Source organism: Callithrix jacchus, chromosome 1 (genome assembly GCF_049354715.1).
Source record: "Callithrix jacchus isolate 240 chromosome 1, calJac240_pri, whole genome shotgun sequence".
Taxonomy (NCBI): domain Eukaryota; kingdom Metazoa; phylum Chordata; class Mammalia; order Primates; family Cebidae; genus Callithrix; species Callithrix jacchus.
The window spans coordinates 209,367,219-209,384,074 of NC_133502.1; the positions used below are offsets into that span (position 1 = coordinate 209,367,219).

Consider the following 16,856-nt stretch of genomic DNA (forward strand, 5'->3'; position numbering starts at 1 on the left):
TAGATTCTCTGAGCCAGGATCTCCCTTCTGTAACACGGGGACCTCAAATCAACATTGCTGTGGAGAATTCAATGGGAATTTGCAAAAGCTCCTAGCCCAGTGCCTGGTGAGCAAATGTGTGTCCTCGCTGGGAAGCCAGGAAGTGCTGAGCACTCTTTCCAAGCTCCTCTTTGGGAAATACTAAAGGCTCCTCAGATTTTGAAAGTGGTGATGACATTCAGCCTCACCCGTAAAGCAGGAGTCACCTGGCAGATGCTTATCTGGCTCTCCTTGAATACCTCTGGGACTGGGGAGCTCACTATCTCACAAAACATCCACAGCTGCTCCCCATTTTTCTCCACCTCCAGCTCTGGGAATTTTCTAGAATGGAGCATAAGCTTCCAGCTTAACCCCAAATCCACCCTGTCCTTGCCTGGGACTGCCTGAAACTGGCTTTTTTTTGAGACAGTTTCACTCGAGTGCAATGGCATGATCTCAGCTCACCGCAACCTCCGCCTCCTGGGTTCAAGCAATTCTCCTGCCTCAGCCTCCCGAGGAGCTGGGACTACAGGCGCGCGTCACCATGCCCAGCTAATTTTTGTATTTTTAGTAGAGACAGGGTTTCACCATGTTGACCAGGATGGTCTCGATCTCTTGACCTTGTGATCCACCCGCCTCAGCCTCCCAAAGTGCTGGGATCATAGGCGTGAGCCACCGTGCCCGGCCTGAAACTGGCTTTAAAATGAGACTGAAAGGAGTTCTTCAAAGAGACCAACTGAGGGAGGGGATTCATGCCCAGGGACAGTGGGGGTGAGGGAATCTGGAGAGAAGGGAGGGAGAAGGGAGGCAGCTGAAGTCAGAGTTGGGCTCTCAAAGCTCCTGGGTCCTTGTCTGGGCTTGCCACAAAGTTCCACAGGGACATCCGTCTGTCTGCTTCCAGGTGGGGCTGGGAGCCCAGGAGCCCTGGATTCAGGTCCTGGCTCTGCTTCCTCCACCCCAAACCATCACTGTGACACTGGTGGGTCCACTTCCCCCACAGGCCTCAGTTTCCACTTTTGTAAAGCGAAGGCATCAGAGCAGGGATGTAAGCACCAAACCTTCTGTCTGAATCCAGGCACCCTCCCACTCCACGTTGTCCACCCCCAGCCCAGCATGCTGGGAGCCACGGGCCCCTGAGTGTGGTTTCAGGGTCAGAGGCCCTATTTCTACCCCTGTCTCCTGCTTTCATAGCTGCTGCCTTTGAGGATTCTGTCATCCCCATTTTACAGGTGGGGAGATGGGGGCATGAGGCAGTGAAGCCACTTGTTCAAGGTCACAGAGGATGATTAGAAACCCAGGACTCCCTCCTCTGAGCCCAGGAGAGCCGCAGAACTTAAGGGAAACTTCTTTCAGGAAAATCACCAAGATGTGGCTAGCCGTTCTCTATACAGATAGGGACTCTGCATGGGGCGGGGGGCTGCCCAAAGTCAACCACAGTAAGGCACTGACAAGCCAGGGTCCTGAACCAAGCCTCCCTGTACCCACGCTGCACCCAGACAGGGGGCTGGCAACACGGAATGACTTTCTGCCCTGGTCCTGGGATCTCCCCAAGACTGGAGCCTCTATCCCCTGCTTGGCTGCCCCAGGAGCCCCCCAAAACCTAGGACTGAGGTGGAAAGAGTGAGCAGGGAGACAGGAAAGAAAGCTGAGGGCTGGCCACTTGCCCCTGGCCCTCTGGCCCTCCCCTCTGGCTCTCCTCGTGCAGGGGGAGCGGCGGCGGTGGTGATGTAATGCACTCGGCTTTCGTCCCGGTGCCAATCTCAGAAGAGAGACGACAGATTGCGTGAGCCAAATTTGGCATCCTAGGGGGAGAGGCATGAAAAGTGGAGACGTGGAGGAGCAGAGAGGAGCCTGGGGTGGTGCAGGAGAAGCCCCCTGCCCTGCAGCCCTGAGGTGTCTTCCCTCCCTCCCCTCAGGGCCCCCATCTCTTCCCCAGCCTGCCTGGCCCTGGGGCCTCCCCTCCTCACTCTAAGAGGCTGGCTGGGCTGCTCCCAGACCCCTTGAGCAGCCCAGCGATGCCAGGCCTGCCCGCCACCCCCACCCCACACTGCTCCAGCTCTGTTTCCCACCGCCGCTAGTTTCCTGGTTACCATGTCGCTGGTTGTCATGTCGCTTACATGTCCTCGTGACTCAGTGGTCCCCGCAGAGGGGCCCCCTCCTCCTCACACCCCCCTTAGCACTCGCCCCCGCCTCCCCCAGATCCACATTAAGAAGCAGCCCGCCCTGTAAGCCTACACTGTTCCTCCTCCCCTTCCCTCTTATCCTAAGCTAAGACATCTCACAGCAGCTCCCAGAGCCACTTCATTCTCTTTCGCAAATGTCTACGAACCGACTATGCTCCAGGCTCGCACACACGGCTTTCTCAGACCTGACACAGTCTGCAAAGTACTTGACACCTGATGAAGGTGGTATCTTCATCCCTATTCTCCAGTTGAAGAAACTGACGGTCAGAGAGGTCAAGCCACCCACCCAAGGTCATCCAGCAGAAACTCAACCAGCTGTCTGCTCACAGCCACTCCAGAGGATTTTCTGAGAGAAGAGCTTTCTGTTCAAGGGTAACCAAGGGGCCATGAATAGTACCCCAGACTCCCCTCTAATCCTGGACACTCTTCCTTGGTAGTTCTCTATTTCCACCATCTTCCCATCGCCCCACGCCCACCTCCACCCACTAGCTGTTCATCTCTCTTAAGGTAAAGTGAGTCCTTACTCCCATCTGCCCAGCGCTTTCCCCAGCCTGTGAATAACCCTCTGCTCATTGAGCCCAGGGTCCTCCTTGGAGGTCACTGGGGCAGAGAGTGACGTTCCCATGCCACAGACGTGGAAGCTGGTGGTTGGGAGGAGAGTGATCAGCCCAGGGGTCTGCTCTCCCCGCCAGCTAAGCTAATTTCTGGGGGGTTGAATGGAGCGCATATGACACCCACTGCCCAGTGTGGAAACCCCCAGAAAGTCCTTCCTCTGAGAATAGAGTGGAATGTTCTAGGCTCAGCCCTTCCAACTCCAGTTGGGATATGGAACAGTCTCTGTTCCCTCCCACCACGCTGCACTCATCTCTTACCCCAGCTGCCCTGGTCCACCTTTGGCTCCTGTCATCATAGGCTAAGCCAGGGCAACAGTGAGAGTCTTGGGACCCTGAAGTCCTACTAAAGGCCTGAAACCATGGAGGTAATGGGACTGGATGTAGGGGAGAAGGGGTGTAGATGTTACACACACACCACGCACGCACGCACACACACTAGGCTCCAGCCCTTCTCTGGGCCTCCCTCCCTGAGTTCCCCACTTCCCCCAAATCTGCTGCTGGACAATCTCTGCTCTTGAAGTCCTGCTCTGTCAGCTGGGCAGGCTGCCCTGCTTCTAGCCACCCCCCACCCCACCCAGCTTGCCACCTCCCACCTCCCGGCATGCTCTCCATCCTGAGGCTGGGACATTGGGGGCAAAAGTGTGGGTGGGGGGCAGGAAGGCTGACACTGGTCGGGGGACATTTGGCAGATTGCAGGGGAAGTTCTCCCTGCGCCAGGCTTATTCAGACCTCTCTTGCCTTGGGGTGCTCCCTCCCTGAACGCGGAGGAAAAAGCAGTCTCTGCCTCCCTCCCCAGCCTCAGTTTCTATCACTGTGAATGTGACAGAAATACTCCTCTACCGATCCCTGCCCCCTTGCCCTGGGGTCATGTGGAGCAAAGTAGGTGCTCAAAACAAGAGAAGTGAGATTTTGTTCTTCCTCAGATCACAGGGACATTTGCAACGAGGCTGCAGCTGGGGAGGCGGAAAGGCGGCACCCCCCCCCCCCCCACCTTGCCACAAGTCACCTGCCTTGAAGCTCCCCGGCATGACAACTGGGGTGGGTGGAGGCAGGGAAAGATCACGGCCGGGGCAGGAGGTCAAGATCCCTTCCACCCACCACTCTCCCCTTCCAGGACAAAACCCAGACCGCGACGCTCCGAGACGGACAGACGGACAGAGCCCACCCGCTCCCGGGGAGTCACGGGACCGCGCCAAACGCGCGCGGCGCCCGGTAGCGGGGACCCGGCTCGGGATCAGGTGCGGAGCGGGCGGGGCTGGAGCGGTCGGGCCGGGACATACAGACACGCACGCGGCGGTACAGACTGACGGAAAGCGCTCGCGGTGGGCGAGTGCGGCTTACCGCTGGGCGGAGGGTCCGACGAGAGTCTGGGAGGCGGCGAGCGGGCGCTACATCCCACGGCGCGATCCGGCGGGCAGCGTCCCGGGCGCGGAGAGGGGAGTCCCGGCGCCCCCTGCCCGCGAACTCGGCCGGCCGGCCCGCGCCCCCCTCCCCGGCTGCCGCTCCGTCTGCGCCTGGGTCTCGGGGTCTTCCCGCGTCCGGGCCGTCCCGCGCCGCTCCCCGCGGGCCGCTCAACTTTCAGCGCTGCCCCGCGCCGCGCCCTCGGCGCCGCCTCGGCGTCAGCATCCTCGGGCCCGGCCCGGCTCAGAGCGCGGGGGTCCGGGGGCCCGGGGCGCCCTGCCGCCCGCGCCCCCCACCCCCGCCGCAAGCGCCCTCCTCGCCGCCGTCACCCGCGCCTGCTCGTGCGCTCTGCCCCCGGCCCTGCGCTCCGCTCCCGGCCCCGCTGCGCTCAGCCCCGGTCCCGCGACCCCTCGGCCTCCGGGCCCGGGGTCGCCCTCCCCGCCCCTGCCGGCCAGGCTCTGCCACCACCTCCCCGCCCGCTCCCGCGCCTCTCTCCCGCCGCCGGGATCTCCCCCGCGCTTGGGTCCCGGGGCCTCTCCCGGCCTCCCTGCCTCCCGCGGCCCCGCTCGCCCTCTGCCCGGGGGGTCTCCGTCGCGGTCGCCCGCCGGCCTCCTCCCGCCTCCCTCCGCCCGCGCTGCCGCTCTCCCTGCGCGTCTCTGTCCGTCTCCCTCCCGGTCTCGGTCCTCCTCTGTCTCTCCCCCTCCCACTCTCAGTGCGGCCCCCTCTGTCTCGGACCCCGGCCCCCGCCTCGGCCGCGTCCCCGGCTCGCCCGGGAGCCCGAGCTCCCGCCGCCCGCGGCGCGCCGAGAACTCCCAACTCGCGGCACGCCGCCCCGCTTTGCGAGACTTTCGCCCCTCCTCACACGTGACCCGCGCCCCACTGCGGAGGCCGCGCGCCCCCCAGCCCGGGAGCCCCGGTGGCCTGCGGGGCCTCGCCCTGCCCGTCCCTCGGCTTCACCCGGCCTCAAGCCCCCTCCCGTGGGGCCCGCGGCGCGGAGCAGGGGCTGGGGCGGGGGGCTGCTTGCCCCGCTCCTGCCCTGAATCCTGCCCGGGTTTTCCTCCTCGCCCCAGGAGCGCTCCTCCCAGAACCCGTTCCTGGATCCGCTCCCGGGTTTTATCCCCCCCAGGGGGCAGGTGGAGAGGGTTCCTCCGAGCCAAGCCGGGAAGCGGGTGGGTGAGAGCGGGTCAGTCTGGGGTCCCACGGAGTCAGGCCCCTCCCCTTGGCGGTCCTCGTACTCTCCCGAAGTACCGCTAGTTAAGGACCCAAAGCACCCCACTCTGGGAGGCCGAGGTGGCCCTACTGGAGGGAGCCTTATGATTACCCAGTCACCACTGCCCCATTTTATAGACGGCAAGACTCAGTACCAGAGAAGGTCAGAAACTCGGCCAAGGTCACCCAGAGATGACAGAGCCGGACCAAACCCTAGTCTCCTGTTCTCCGTCGTTCTCCATAACCCTGAGCTGTCAGGCCTGGGCCCCACACTCTGGGTTGTCAGGGAACCCCCAGCGCCCACGGCTCGGGTTGAGCCAGCTACTTCCTGGCCATCCTGCCACTTCACTCTAGCCCTCTGAGGAGACCGGAGGGAAAGTGCTCCTGCCTCGAGGGTAGTGAGAGGAGAGAACACCTGCAGTTAGACAGCCAGAAGAACTTCCCTGGGAGTCTGGCTATCACTGACTAGACCCAGTGCAGAGAGGAAGAGACTGAGGCACCCCAAAGCCAGGTGGAGAACCTATGAAATCTGAAATCCCTCTGACTCTTCTGAGCCCCAAGGATGTCAGCATAAGAACAGCAACACACAAACCACCGTAAGTGTTTCTCTTCCTTGTGGGCTCGCCCTACACAAAAGGATCCAGTCCCAGCTCCTCAGTGTGGTATAGCCAGGTCCCACCTTAGCCGGCATCCGACATCCCATAAACCAACAGGTACACCCTGATTCCACAGATTCCAGAACACGCCACAGGCCTCTGCACCTCTCTGCCTGCACTCACTGTTCCCCCCTGCCTGAAATGCGCCTAGCACCTTCTTTGCCCTGAGACTCCTTGCTGTTTCCCAAGCCCGGCCTCAGTGCCACTTCCTTGAGAAAGCCACTTGATGACCCCAGCAGAAGTCATTCATTACCCACTCGTTCATTCAGCCAGCGCTAGGCACCCACGACGTACGAGCCCCTGGGCTGGGCACAAGTATGGTTCTTGCTTAGTGGGCTGAGGAGTCAGGCTAAACTAGGCTCAAAAGCACCTGAGAGCTACTTGACCTTGAACATGTTTTTAATTTAGCCTGTCTGTAGATTGAGGACCCTGACGTCCCCCATTCCCCAGAGGCAGATTAAATGAGGTGGATGCCCACAAAATGAGCAGTTCATGGTAGGCGCTCAATACATGTGACCGTCCTTTCTCAGGGATCTTTCTGTGCGGACCTCCACAGCGCACGTCCTGTTCCACGCCTCTCCCTGGTTACTCTGCTGTGTCCTCACAGGCAGACAGCTAGGACTGATGTTCCATCACATGAACGCTCAGTGCGTGGATGCAGGAGAGATTCAAGCAGCCTGAGTGCCCAGTCGGCAACAGATGTGTGCCTGGTCTTTCTCACCCTTTTGCATGGATTGAAAGTGGGAGGATGAAGGTGAGACAAATGACCTGCTTGGCCACAGGCCTGACCTGGTAGCTGTCCTGGGAGTGTGGGGTGCAGGGGGTGGAGGAAGGAGCAGAAAGGAGGGGAACATGGATACAGGGATGTCTGTAGATCCAAAGCATCTTCTCTCACAGGATCAGCCCCCTGATGCCAGGTCCCTAGGCACAAAGTTGAAGATGGGATGGGGGCTCTGGGGCAAGGAGGGTCACCTTTCCAGGCCTGGGCTGTGCCCTGAGGCAGCTGCTCATCCTGCAAGAAGACTGGATTGGGAGGAGGTGGGGAGAGGCAACCAGAGGAGCTCCAGGCAGGGAGAGGTTCAGAGACCCCAGGAAAGAGTCCTTTCTCTCCTCTCCCGCCCTGCGTGACCCTGGGCAGCCCACCTCTCCTTTCTCGGCCTTTGTTTCCTCATATGTCAAGTGGAAAACATAACACCTATTTTGAATATCTGTGTGTGTTTGTTTTTAGTTTGGTTTTTAGATAGGGTCTGGCTCTGTCACCCAGGTTGGAGTGCAGTGCTGCCATCTCTGCTCACTGCAACCTCCGCCTCCCCGGCTTAAACCATCCTCCCACCTCAGCCTCCCGAGTAGCTGGGACCACAGATGTGCGCCACCATGCCCAGCAAATTTTTGTAGAGATGGGGTTTTGTTATGTTGTCCAGGCTGGTCTCAAACTCTTGAGCTCAAGCAATCCGCCTGCCTTTGGCCTCCCAAAGTGCTAGGATTACAGGTGTGAGCCACTGGACCTGGTGGAGCAGCTGTTTTGAGGATAATCAGAGACTAAAGGAAGACTCCACATTGTTCACCTTATGTGAGAGTAGCTTCTAGCCCTGTGTGAGGTGGGGGGTGGAGATGGAAATGGGCATGCAGAGGCCTGGGAGGAATGTGAGGGGGTTGGGGAAAGGCATGGATGTCAGAACCTGTGTGTCCCTGGGAAAGATTCATGTCCTCTCTGGACCTCAGAGGCCTCATCTGTAATGGGACAGTGTGGACTGGGTCTCCCAATGGGCCTTGTCAAGATCCAGCACAGATTCGTCTCCCCGCCATGGAGTGAGGACAACCTGAATCTCCCTCTCTCATGCCCCCAGCTCAGCACTATCCAGACATTGACAGGCATTGTCTCCTTTCATTCTTGCAAGAATGCTGTGCTACAGGCACCTACTACCAATGGGGTAACTGAGGCATGGGGAGTCATGGGATGGGTGGCATGATTGGGGTGGCTGGAAGCAATGGTCTGGAGAAGAGAGGCTCACTCTGAAGTTTAGAGGGGAATGCTGGTGAAGCCTCTGTCCGTCCATACACTTTGGCAATGTGTCCTGCCCATCTCCTCTCTGTTCTCTCCCTTGATCCTCACAAGAGCTCTATGGGGTATGGGCTATGCGTGTCTTTACCCCACAGGTGAGGACCCTGAACTAACACTCAGAGAGGGGAAGGGCTTGTCTGGGGTCAATCAGGCAGTAAGCAGCTGTCTGGGCCAGGATTTGAACCAGGCTCAGCTCTCACTTTCTAGGGGAAAGGTCATTCCAGGCTAGCAGAGTACTCACCAACCAGCTCACTCTGGGGGACTTCTCATGCCTTCTGGGTCCGACAGCAGCCCTGAGAGCCCATGTGGAGGGCGGAGAGGAGCGGAAGGGAGGGCGACTTGGGACTGGCAGGTGGACAGCTGAGGAGGAAAAGGAAAAGGCCACTTCAAAATGCTAGAGTCACAGAGTCCAGAGGTTTTTGGCCTAGAGAGTGTCTTAAAGTCCAGCCAGGGCTGGGTGTGGTGGCTCATGCCTGTAATCCCAGCACTTTGGGAGGCGGAGGTGGGCAGATCACTTATCGCTTGCGGCCAGGAATTTGAGGCCAGCCTGGCTAACATGGTGAAAACCTGTCTCTACTAAAAATACAAAAATTAGCCAGACATTGTGGCGCACACCTGTAATCCCAGCTACTCAGAGGCTGAGGCAGGAGAATCACTTGAATCTGGGAGGAGGTGGACGTTGCAGTGTGCCAAGATCTTGCCACTGTGCTCCAGCCTGGGCTACAGAGCAAGATTCTGTCTCAAAAAAAGAAAAAAGTCCAGCCAGCCCATTCTGCAGATGAGGCAAACTGAGGAAGTCCAACTGCTTAGATTAGAAATCAGATCAGGACACACCCTTGGAGCTCTAAAATCCCAGCAGCTCCCAGGTGGTAAGGTCCAGAGGCAATTAAAGGGTCACTGGGAGGGCAGAGGGCCAGAATCCATCCCAGCAGGCTGTGCCCTGGGGACAGAGGACTGTAGGGGTCTCTCCTGCCCTCCACCTCCACCCTCGCCCACCCCCCAGCACTCAGTAGTCACCAGGGTGGAATATTTTAGCACCTATAGAAAAACCGCCACAGACGGCCGTGGCAGCTGTTGCTAAGGAGACGCTCCCAAAATAGCCCCCCTCCGCCAACCTTTCCCGCTGCTGCTCCTGCTGTGGGGAGGGGAGGAGACCAGGCAGGGAGGGGGTGGCACATGAGTCCTCGCCCCAGGTTCACCCACCCACCCTGGCCCCTGGTGCCCACTCTGGCCCAAGACACAGGTCTATGGAAGGGCAGGAGCTGTCCCATGCGTGCCTGTGACCTCAGCCACAGTCCTCAGCTGGGGAAGAAGGTCACTCAGGTGATAGGAGATGGGGGAGAAAAAGCCCCCACACCCAGGACCCCTCAGCACACTCCCACACATACACGATCACAGGTTCTCCTAGTTCTCTACATCCACTTGTGCACACCACAAGTACAATCCCACGCATGCCCACCGAGGGGCATGCACACATCAGCAAAGACATTAGATGCACGGGTAAACATGTGTCACAAGTACACATCCACCTGCCAACAAATGCCATGAAGCCATGAATACATGTTTTTACATCCATGTAGTCACAATCCATCCCAAATACACACGTACACCAATATACGCATGCCAGGCACACGGACACACACACACACACCCTCCTGGCACATGGACACACATATTCACAGATACAACTGTCCCAACACAAACCCAGCATGTGGCATCTAAAGGGCAGTCAGTGATGTTACCCGGTATGCTCTGTCCGGGGTGCTGTGTCTCAGGGTTTCCAGATATCCTCACTAAATGGAGAACTACAATCCAACCACAGGGCAGAGGGTAAGGAGGAGGTGGTGGGCAGGTGGATGGAGGGCTGTGTCTCTGCGAAGCCCTTTAAGTCTGGGGACCAGATGATGATGCCCGGTGCTCAGGAGAACTGCCCCGAACCCACTTCTTGAAGGGGAAAGTGGAGTGGACTCTCACCTGCAGACTTGAAACCTCTGGGCATGGAGAGTTCTGAGCCCCAGGGGCTGGGGTGATAAAGAGGACAAGATGGCAATTGGGTGGCAATTGTGATGGTCTGTGGCATGTGCAAAGCACTTTCCAGCTGGTGAGCCGCTTTTATACTCCATTATTTCACACACTTGGTAACAGCTACTCTGATGGAGGTGTCCCCATGTCTGAGTCTCAGAGAGGAGAGAAGACTCCACGACCACACAGTAAGTTACTAGTAGAGCTGGACCCAGAACCCAACGGGTGCCAGCTCCCAGCCCCAGTGCTTTGCACTCCACTGTATGAACTTGGAAGGAAGCCACCGGGTGCAGGGCCCAGCTCTGCCCCTGATGAGCCCGGAGTTACTGGCGGGGGCAGCTAGGCCCTCCATCTTCCCACCTGGAAAGCTGAGAATGAATCCCTAGGGGTGTTTTCAAGTAGGCTTGTGGCCACCGTCAGGGCTGGGGAGTGGTTTGCCAGATGTCCTCGGAATGCCAGCGCAAGGACTAAGGGTGGCCCAGCGGCTCCCCATCTTTTGCGGCCAACCGCTGTCTCTCTCCAGCCTCACTCTGTGGCTCCTAAATCCGGGCTCCGGGTCTTCGTTCGCGCCTCGTCACTCTGGAGACTCTGCGGGCGGCTTGCGGTTGCCGTAGGAACCTCGCCAGGGCCTCCGCGCGGCGCACGACTCCACGCGCGAAGAGTCGCGTTTTGGTCACCGAAAGACACCTGTCGCCAGCGGCGAGGGGCGGGGGCGTCGCGGCCCGGGTTATTATGCTTTCTTTTTAATTGAGGTGTAACTTACAAACAGTACAACGTACATCTTAAGAGTACAGCTCTGTGGAGCGCGTTGGCGCAAGCCTGTAATCCGGCACTTTGGGAGGTCAAGGCGGGAGGCTCCCTTGAGTCCAAGAGTTCGAGACCAGCCTGGGCCACGTAGCGACAGCCTGTCTCTTAGAAAAAAATAACAGTGTAGTGGCATGCACCTGTAGCCCCAGCTACTTGGGAGGCTGAGGCGGGAGGATGGCTTGAGCCCAGGAGTTCGAGGCTGCAGGGAGCAGTGATTACTGTCACTGCACTCCTCCTCCAGGCTGAGCAACAAAGCAAGACTCTGCATTTTAAAAAAATTAAAAGAAAAAAAAACACACACACAGTGCTAGAAAAAATAAAAATAAATAAAAAGAAGAAGACCAGGCGCAGTGACTCACGCCTATAATCCCAGCACTTTGGGAGGCCAAGGCGGATGGATCACGAAGTTAGGTGTTCTAGACCAGCCTGGCCAATATGGTGAAACCCTGTCTCTAGTAAAAATACAAAAAAATTAGCTGGGCATGGTAGTGTGCACCTGTAATCACAGCTACTCGGGAGCCTGAGGCAGGGGAATCACTTGAACCCAGGAGGTTGAGGTTGCAGTGAACTGAGATCATGCCACTGCACTCCAGGCTGGGTGACAGAGCAAGAATCTGTCTCACCAAAAAAAAAAAAAAAAAAAAAAAGGTACAGCTTGATCAATTTTTCATACCTACTTATAAAACCCGTGTTACCACTATGGTGATCAAGACATGAAGACTTCCAGGTCCTAGAAGTCTCACATCTCCAGGAATAAACCAGTGAGGGGGAGGTCACCATCCGAAACCCTGGAGTTGTGTGCTTTTGCCCCTCTCTGCTCTGGCAGACCCTCTTTGGGCCTCAGTTGCCTGTGAAGGGAACCAAGGAGCTGAGGTGACATGCATTGCATGGTTTACATCTTGCAAAAACGCTTTAGATACTTAGCTAACTTTAACCCAGATAATTATTGCATGAAGTCAGTACTTGGTTTATACCCGGGTTAACAATGTAGACACTATAACTTGGAGAGATTAACCACGTGGTGGGGTTTGAGGGTCTAACTCAACCGTCTAACCTCGATGCTCATCTTTTCCTTCTTCCCTTCGTTGGTCTCTGAAAGAATGACACAGACCGGGCGTGGTGGCTCACGATTGTAATCCCAGCACTTTGGGAGGCCGAGGCGGGTGGATCACCTGAGGTTACGGGTTCGAGACCAGCCTGACCAGCATGGAGAAACCCAGTCTCTACTAAAAATACAAAATTCACTGGGTATGGTGGTGCATGCCTGTAACCCAGCTACTTGGGAGACTGAGGCAGGAGAATTGCTTGAACCCAGGAGGTGGAGGTTGTGGTGAGTAGAGATCGCACCATTGCACTGCAGCCTGGGCAATAAGAGGGAAACTCAGTCTCAAAATAAAAAAAGAAAGAAAATCATTCCACTTAATCCGATGTCACCGGGCAGGGGCCTGGAAAGAAAGCTCTGTCCCGGGCTTCCTAGAGCTTCCTCGAGAGCACCAAGTCAGTCTTCCTCTGGCCTAGGCGAGTGACGCTCCCCTGTGGAAGGAATGGCCCTCTTCCCAGGCAGCCCCTGAGGTCTTGCCCGCCGGGAGGCACCGACGACTCTTTTTCCTAACCGAGTGCTGGGTGGGTCCATCCTTCCTCTCCCTGCAGTTCCACCCCCAGGTGTTTGGGGAACTCTTTCCCCAGCTCAATATCTTGAGTGACAGGAGGCAGGGGCAGCTCGGGTCGCATTTTACTGAGACGCGGAGGTTCTAAACACCAAGGCTCAAAACCTGTCTTCCCATTTTAGTTCCAAGCACATTTACTGAAGACCAGCTTGGCACCAGGTACCTTGCGGGTTGAACGTAGGTGCAGCGTTCAACCCGAACCTGGAAACTTTCTGGTGCTGTGGGGGGCGGGTGCCTGTGCAGGGACGGGACCGCACGGAGGAGAAACAGAGACGGCAATCACCCTCAACTGGAGGGAATCCCTTGGAGGACTGCTGTTAAGGAAGGCTTTAGGGGGAGTGATGCCCAAAGGGGCTTTGGAGGCTGAGTAGGAGCTTGCCTCGGAGACAAAAGCTGGGGGAAGAGTGGAGAGTTCCCAGGAGAAGGTGCTAATTGCACAGTCTTGGAGATAAGACATGGCCTGCTCCCCCAGTGCATTGTACTTGTACCATTCTTTATTTTTATTTATTTATTTATTTATTTATGTATTCTTATTATAATTATTTGGAGCTGGAGTCTCCGGCTCACTGCAACCTCCGCCTCCTGGGTTCAAGCGATTGTCCTGCCTCAGCCTCCTGAGTAACTGGGACTACCGGCGAGTGCCACCACGCCCTGCTAATTTTTTGTATTTTTAGTAGAGACAGGGTATCACCATGTTGACCAGGATGGTCTCGATCTCTTGACCTCGTGATCCACCCACCTCGGCCTCCCAAAGTGCTGTGATTACAGGTTTGAGCCACCACGCCTGGCCCATTTTATATATATATATATATTTATAAATTTATATATTTTTATAAATATATATATATATATATATATATTTTTTTTTTTTTCCCCCCCTGACTGAGTCTCACTCTGTCACCCAGGTTGGAGTGCAGTAGTACCATTTCGGCTCATTGCAGCCTCTGTCTCGCCTCCTGGGTTCAAGCAATTCTTCTGCCTCAGCCTCGTGAGTAGCTGGGATTGCAGGCACCTGCCACTAAACCCGGCTAATTTTTGTTAATCACTCAGTGGAGTGATTTTCACTTTACACCCCTATTTCCTTCCACACAGAATTGGAGACACTTTGCAGGGTATTCCAAACAGTGGTGAAATGGAACAAAAGGATAGGATCAGCAAAAAGAGAGTTAGGCAGAGAGATTAGATACACTTTTTTTTTTTTTTTTGTCTGAGATGGCTTCTTGCTCTGTATCCCAGGCTGGAGTGCAGTGGCACGATCTCAGCTCACTGCAACCTCTGCCTCCCGGGTCCTGGTTCAAGCAATTCTCCTATCTCAGACTCCCAAGTAGTTAGGATTACAGGCACCATGCCCAGCTAATTTTTGTATTTTTAAGTAGAGATGGAGTTTCACCATGTTGGCCAGTCTGGTCTTGAACTCCTGACCTCATGATCAGCCGGCCTCAGCCTCCCAAAGTGCTGGGATTACAGGCGTGAACCACCACGCTCAGCCATTTAAAAAATTTTTTTGGTAGAGACTAGGGTCTTGCTGTGTTGCCTACACTGGTCTTGTACTCCTGGCCTCAAGTGATCCCCCTGCCTCTGCCTCCCAAAGTGCTGGGATTACAGGTGTGAACCACCATGACTGGCCCACTTCTATCTTTATTTTTCCCATTTAGCAGATGAGAAAGCTGAGGCCCAGAGAGGGGATGTGGCAGGCTCAAAGCCACAGTGGCAGACCTGGGACAAGGTCCAGGCCCTGGAGCCATCCAGTTTGGGTTCCTTCCCCTCCAGCACCACACCCCCTCCTCTGATAGTCCCTGGCCTTGGCCAGTTTTCCTGTGGTCTTGAGGAAATAAAGGGAAGGGAAGGATTGAAGCCCCACCCCCTGCAACACACACAGTGGCGGCTGCTATCCAGGAGGACAGATGTTTTTGCCAAATGGCACATGCACGTGCTTTTCCCTGGCTTGGGGAGGAGGTGGGCGCTGGGAAGGAAATGCCAGCTGGTTGCATAGCAAGAATCGCAGCCACACCTGAGGGATCTAAATAGCTGCCACCTTCTCTGGGCACCAGCTGAGGGGGAGGCATCTGGACAGGGTTGGAGGGGAGTGGGGAACCGAAGGGCCCTTTGGAACCTGCTGCAGTCCAGGGATGAGCGCCTGGCTCCTCCTCCCAGAGGGACCTGCTCCACGCATCCCCCCCTCCCGCCAACCTGGAGGTCCATCCCCTGCAAAGCGGGACTCTGAAGGCCTCTGAACCACGTGGCTGTTGATGGAAAGAACCTGAGTAACATGCCTGGCTGGCACCCAGAAGCTCAATGCTTGATGGCTACTGTGATCACCACCTCCCCGCCAGGGCAGGAGGCCCTGCTGCTGAATCTTTGACAAATGAGCTCCCACCCCCTGCTCACCCACCTCTCGGAATAGGGAGCTTATCACTTCCCATGGCAACCCACAGTTTAAGGTGATGATTTCACGGCAGACTGTGTGTTGGAATCTGGGCTCCAGGTCTACTTAGTGTCTGTGTGACCTCACGCAAAGTATTGAGCCTCCCGCCTCTATTTCCTTGTGGTAACCTGAGAGTGAGGCCAGGGCTTCCTCACAGTGTTGTTTAGTGCCTTGGGAATCCCCAGGGGATTCGTGTGCACATCAGAGTCTGATTCACCCCGGGAATGCCTGTGGAGGGGCTACAATTCTGCCTTCCCAACGAGCAGTAGCAATGCTTCTGGCCTTTGGACTGCATTCGGGGTCTCAAGGGACTGCCTCAGCCAGGCGTGATAGCTCATGCCTGTAATCCCAGCACGTTGGGAGGCCAAGGCGGATGAATCACCTGAGGTCAGGAGTTCGAGAACAGCCTGGCCAACATGGTGAAACCCTGTCTCTACTAAAAATACAAAACTTAGCCTGGCATGGTGGCAGGCACCTGTAATCCCAGCCACTCGGGAGACTGAAGTAGGACAGACAATTGCTTGAACCCAGGAGGCAGGGATTGCAGTGAGCCAAGATTGCGCCACTGCACTCCAGCCTGGGCAATAGAGCAAGGCTCTGTCTCAAAAAAAAAAAAAAAAGGACTGCCTTTCTCTGGGAGTTAAAGGGGCTTAGTGGACCATAGAAGGGTTTTTATCACAGAAAAAGAGCTGGCCATGGTGACTTATGCCTGTAATTCCAGCACTTTAGAAGGCTTTGGCAGGCAGATGGCTTGAGTACAAGAGTTCAAGACTAGCCTGGGCAACATAGTGAGACGCCATCTCTATTTAAAAACATGTATCATGGAAAAGCCTCTCTGGTTATCTGTGGCAGGTGGTGGGAGTGGGAGTAGGTCAGTTATTTAGAGAGAGATGAGGGCCCTGAGTGGAAGGAGGGCTTACTCAGGTCAAAGAGGAGAGGGTAAGGGCTCTCAGCTCAGCTCATCCACTCTTTCAGATGCAGAGACTGATGCCCAGAGAGGGTGGCAGGCCTGCTCAGGCCACACAGCTCTGGAAGTTCTCCCTCCCACCAGGGGCCCTTCACTCCCCACGCTTCCTACTGCTCAGCCCTCCAGGGTCTCTGCTGGCCTGTGTGTCCCTGTGTAACATCCTAGAACACCAAGAAGAGGGAGGCGCGAACCAGGGCCCTGGATCTCCCTGACCGACTTGACCTTTTCCCCACTCACAGCAACCCCATTTTACAGGTGAGAAAATTGGGACTCAGGCTGCAGCCCAGGTCAGTCTGATTCCACTGCTGAGTGGTGCCATTACCATTGTCCACCTGCAGCAAGGTCAGGTTCCCACGGTGTGGACATCCAAGTTAACAGGCAGAGGTGGGGAGTCTGCTTCTGGCTCTTCCCCCCACCCCACCCTCCCAAGGAGGGAGCTGCAGCTCAGGGAGAATGAGGACAATAGCAGGGGGTCACCCTACAAGGTGCTTCCACGTGCTGGCTCCTGCCAAGCGCTGGCACCAGTGTTATGGGGCCTGTGTACAGATGAGGAAACTGAGGCAGAGGCAGGAGCTCGGTGGCAGGCCTCCGGTTTCTGCGGAGGGAAGGCCCCGGACACTTGGGGCGTAGGTGGCATGGGTCGCGGCGGGCGGCATGGGTCGTGGCGGGCACCCGGCGCATAGCGGCAGCCGGCGCAGACCAGAAGCCCCCCCACCCACGTCGCCGGGCCTGGCCGCCCCGCCCAGGAGCCTGGCGCTGGGATGGGCGAGAGGCGGGATCTCCAGGCCGCGCAGCTTCCTGGCTCCCCACCCTGCGCCGGCTGCC

General features: G+C 56.8%; 1 protein-coding gene and 1 long non-coding RNA gene across 3 annotated transcripts in view; one reads left to right on the forward strand and one right to left on the reverse strand.

The window, feature by feature from the left end:
* The window catches only part of KCNJ4 (potassium inwardly rectifying channel subfamily J member 4), a 32,734-nt gene extending 24,326 nt beyond the window's left edge, over window positions 1-8,408 (reverse strand). The window contains exon 1 of one of the 2 annotated variants that reach the window (XM_035272702.3): window positions 8,385-8,408. The gene's annotated coding sequence lies outside the window, so the exon portion shown is untranslated. Of the gene's footprint in view, window positions 1-4,156; window positions 4,225-8,384 lie in introns of those variants that run through there. The other variant, XM_035272699.3, reaches the window with a different exon arrangement.
* LOC118147352 (uncharacterized) lies at window positions 6,708-10,814 on the forward strand. Its single transcript, XR_008474934.2, has 3 exons — window positions 6,708-6,835; window positions 10,289-10,353; window positions 10,689-10,814. It is a non-coding gene; the product is annotated as an uncharacterized LOC118147352 (long non-coding RNA).
* The last annotated feature ends 6,042 nt before the right edge of the window (window positions 10,815-16,856 follow it).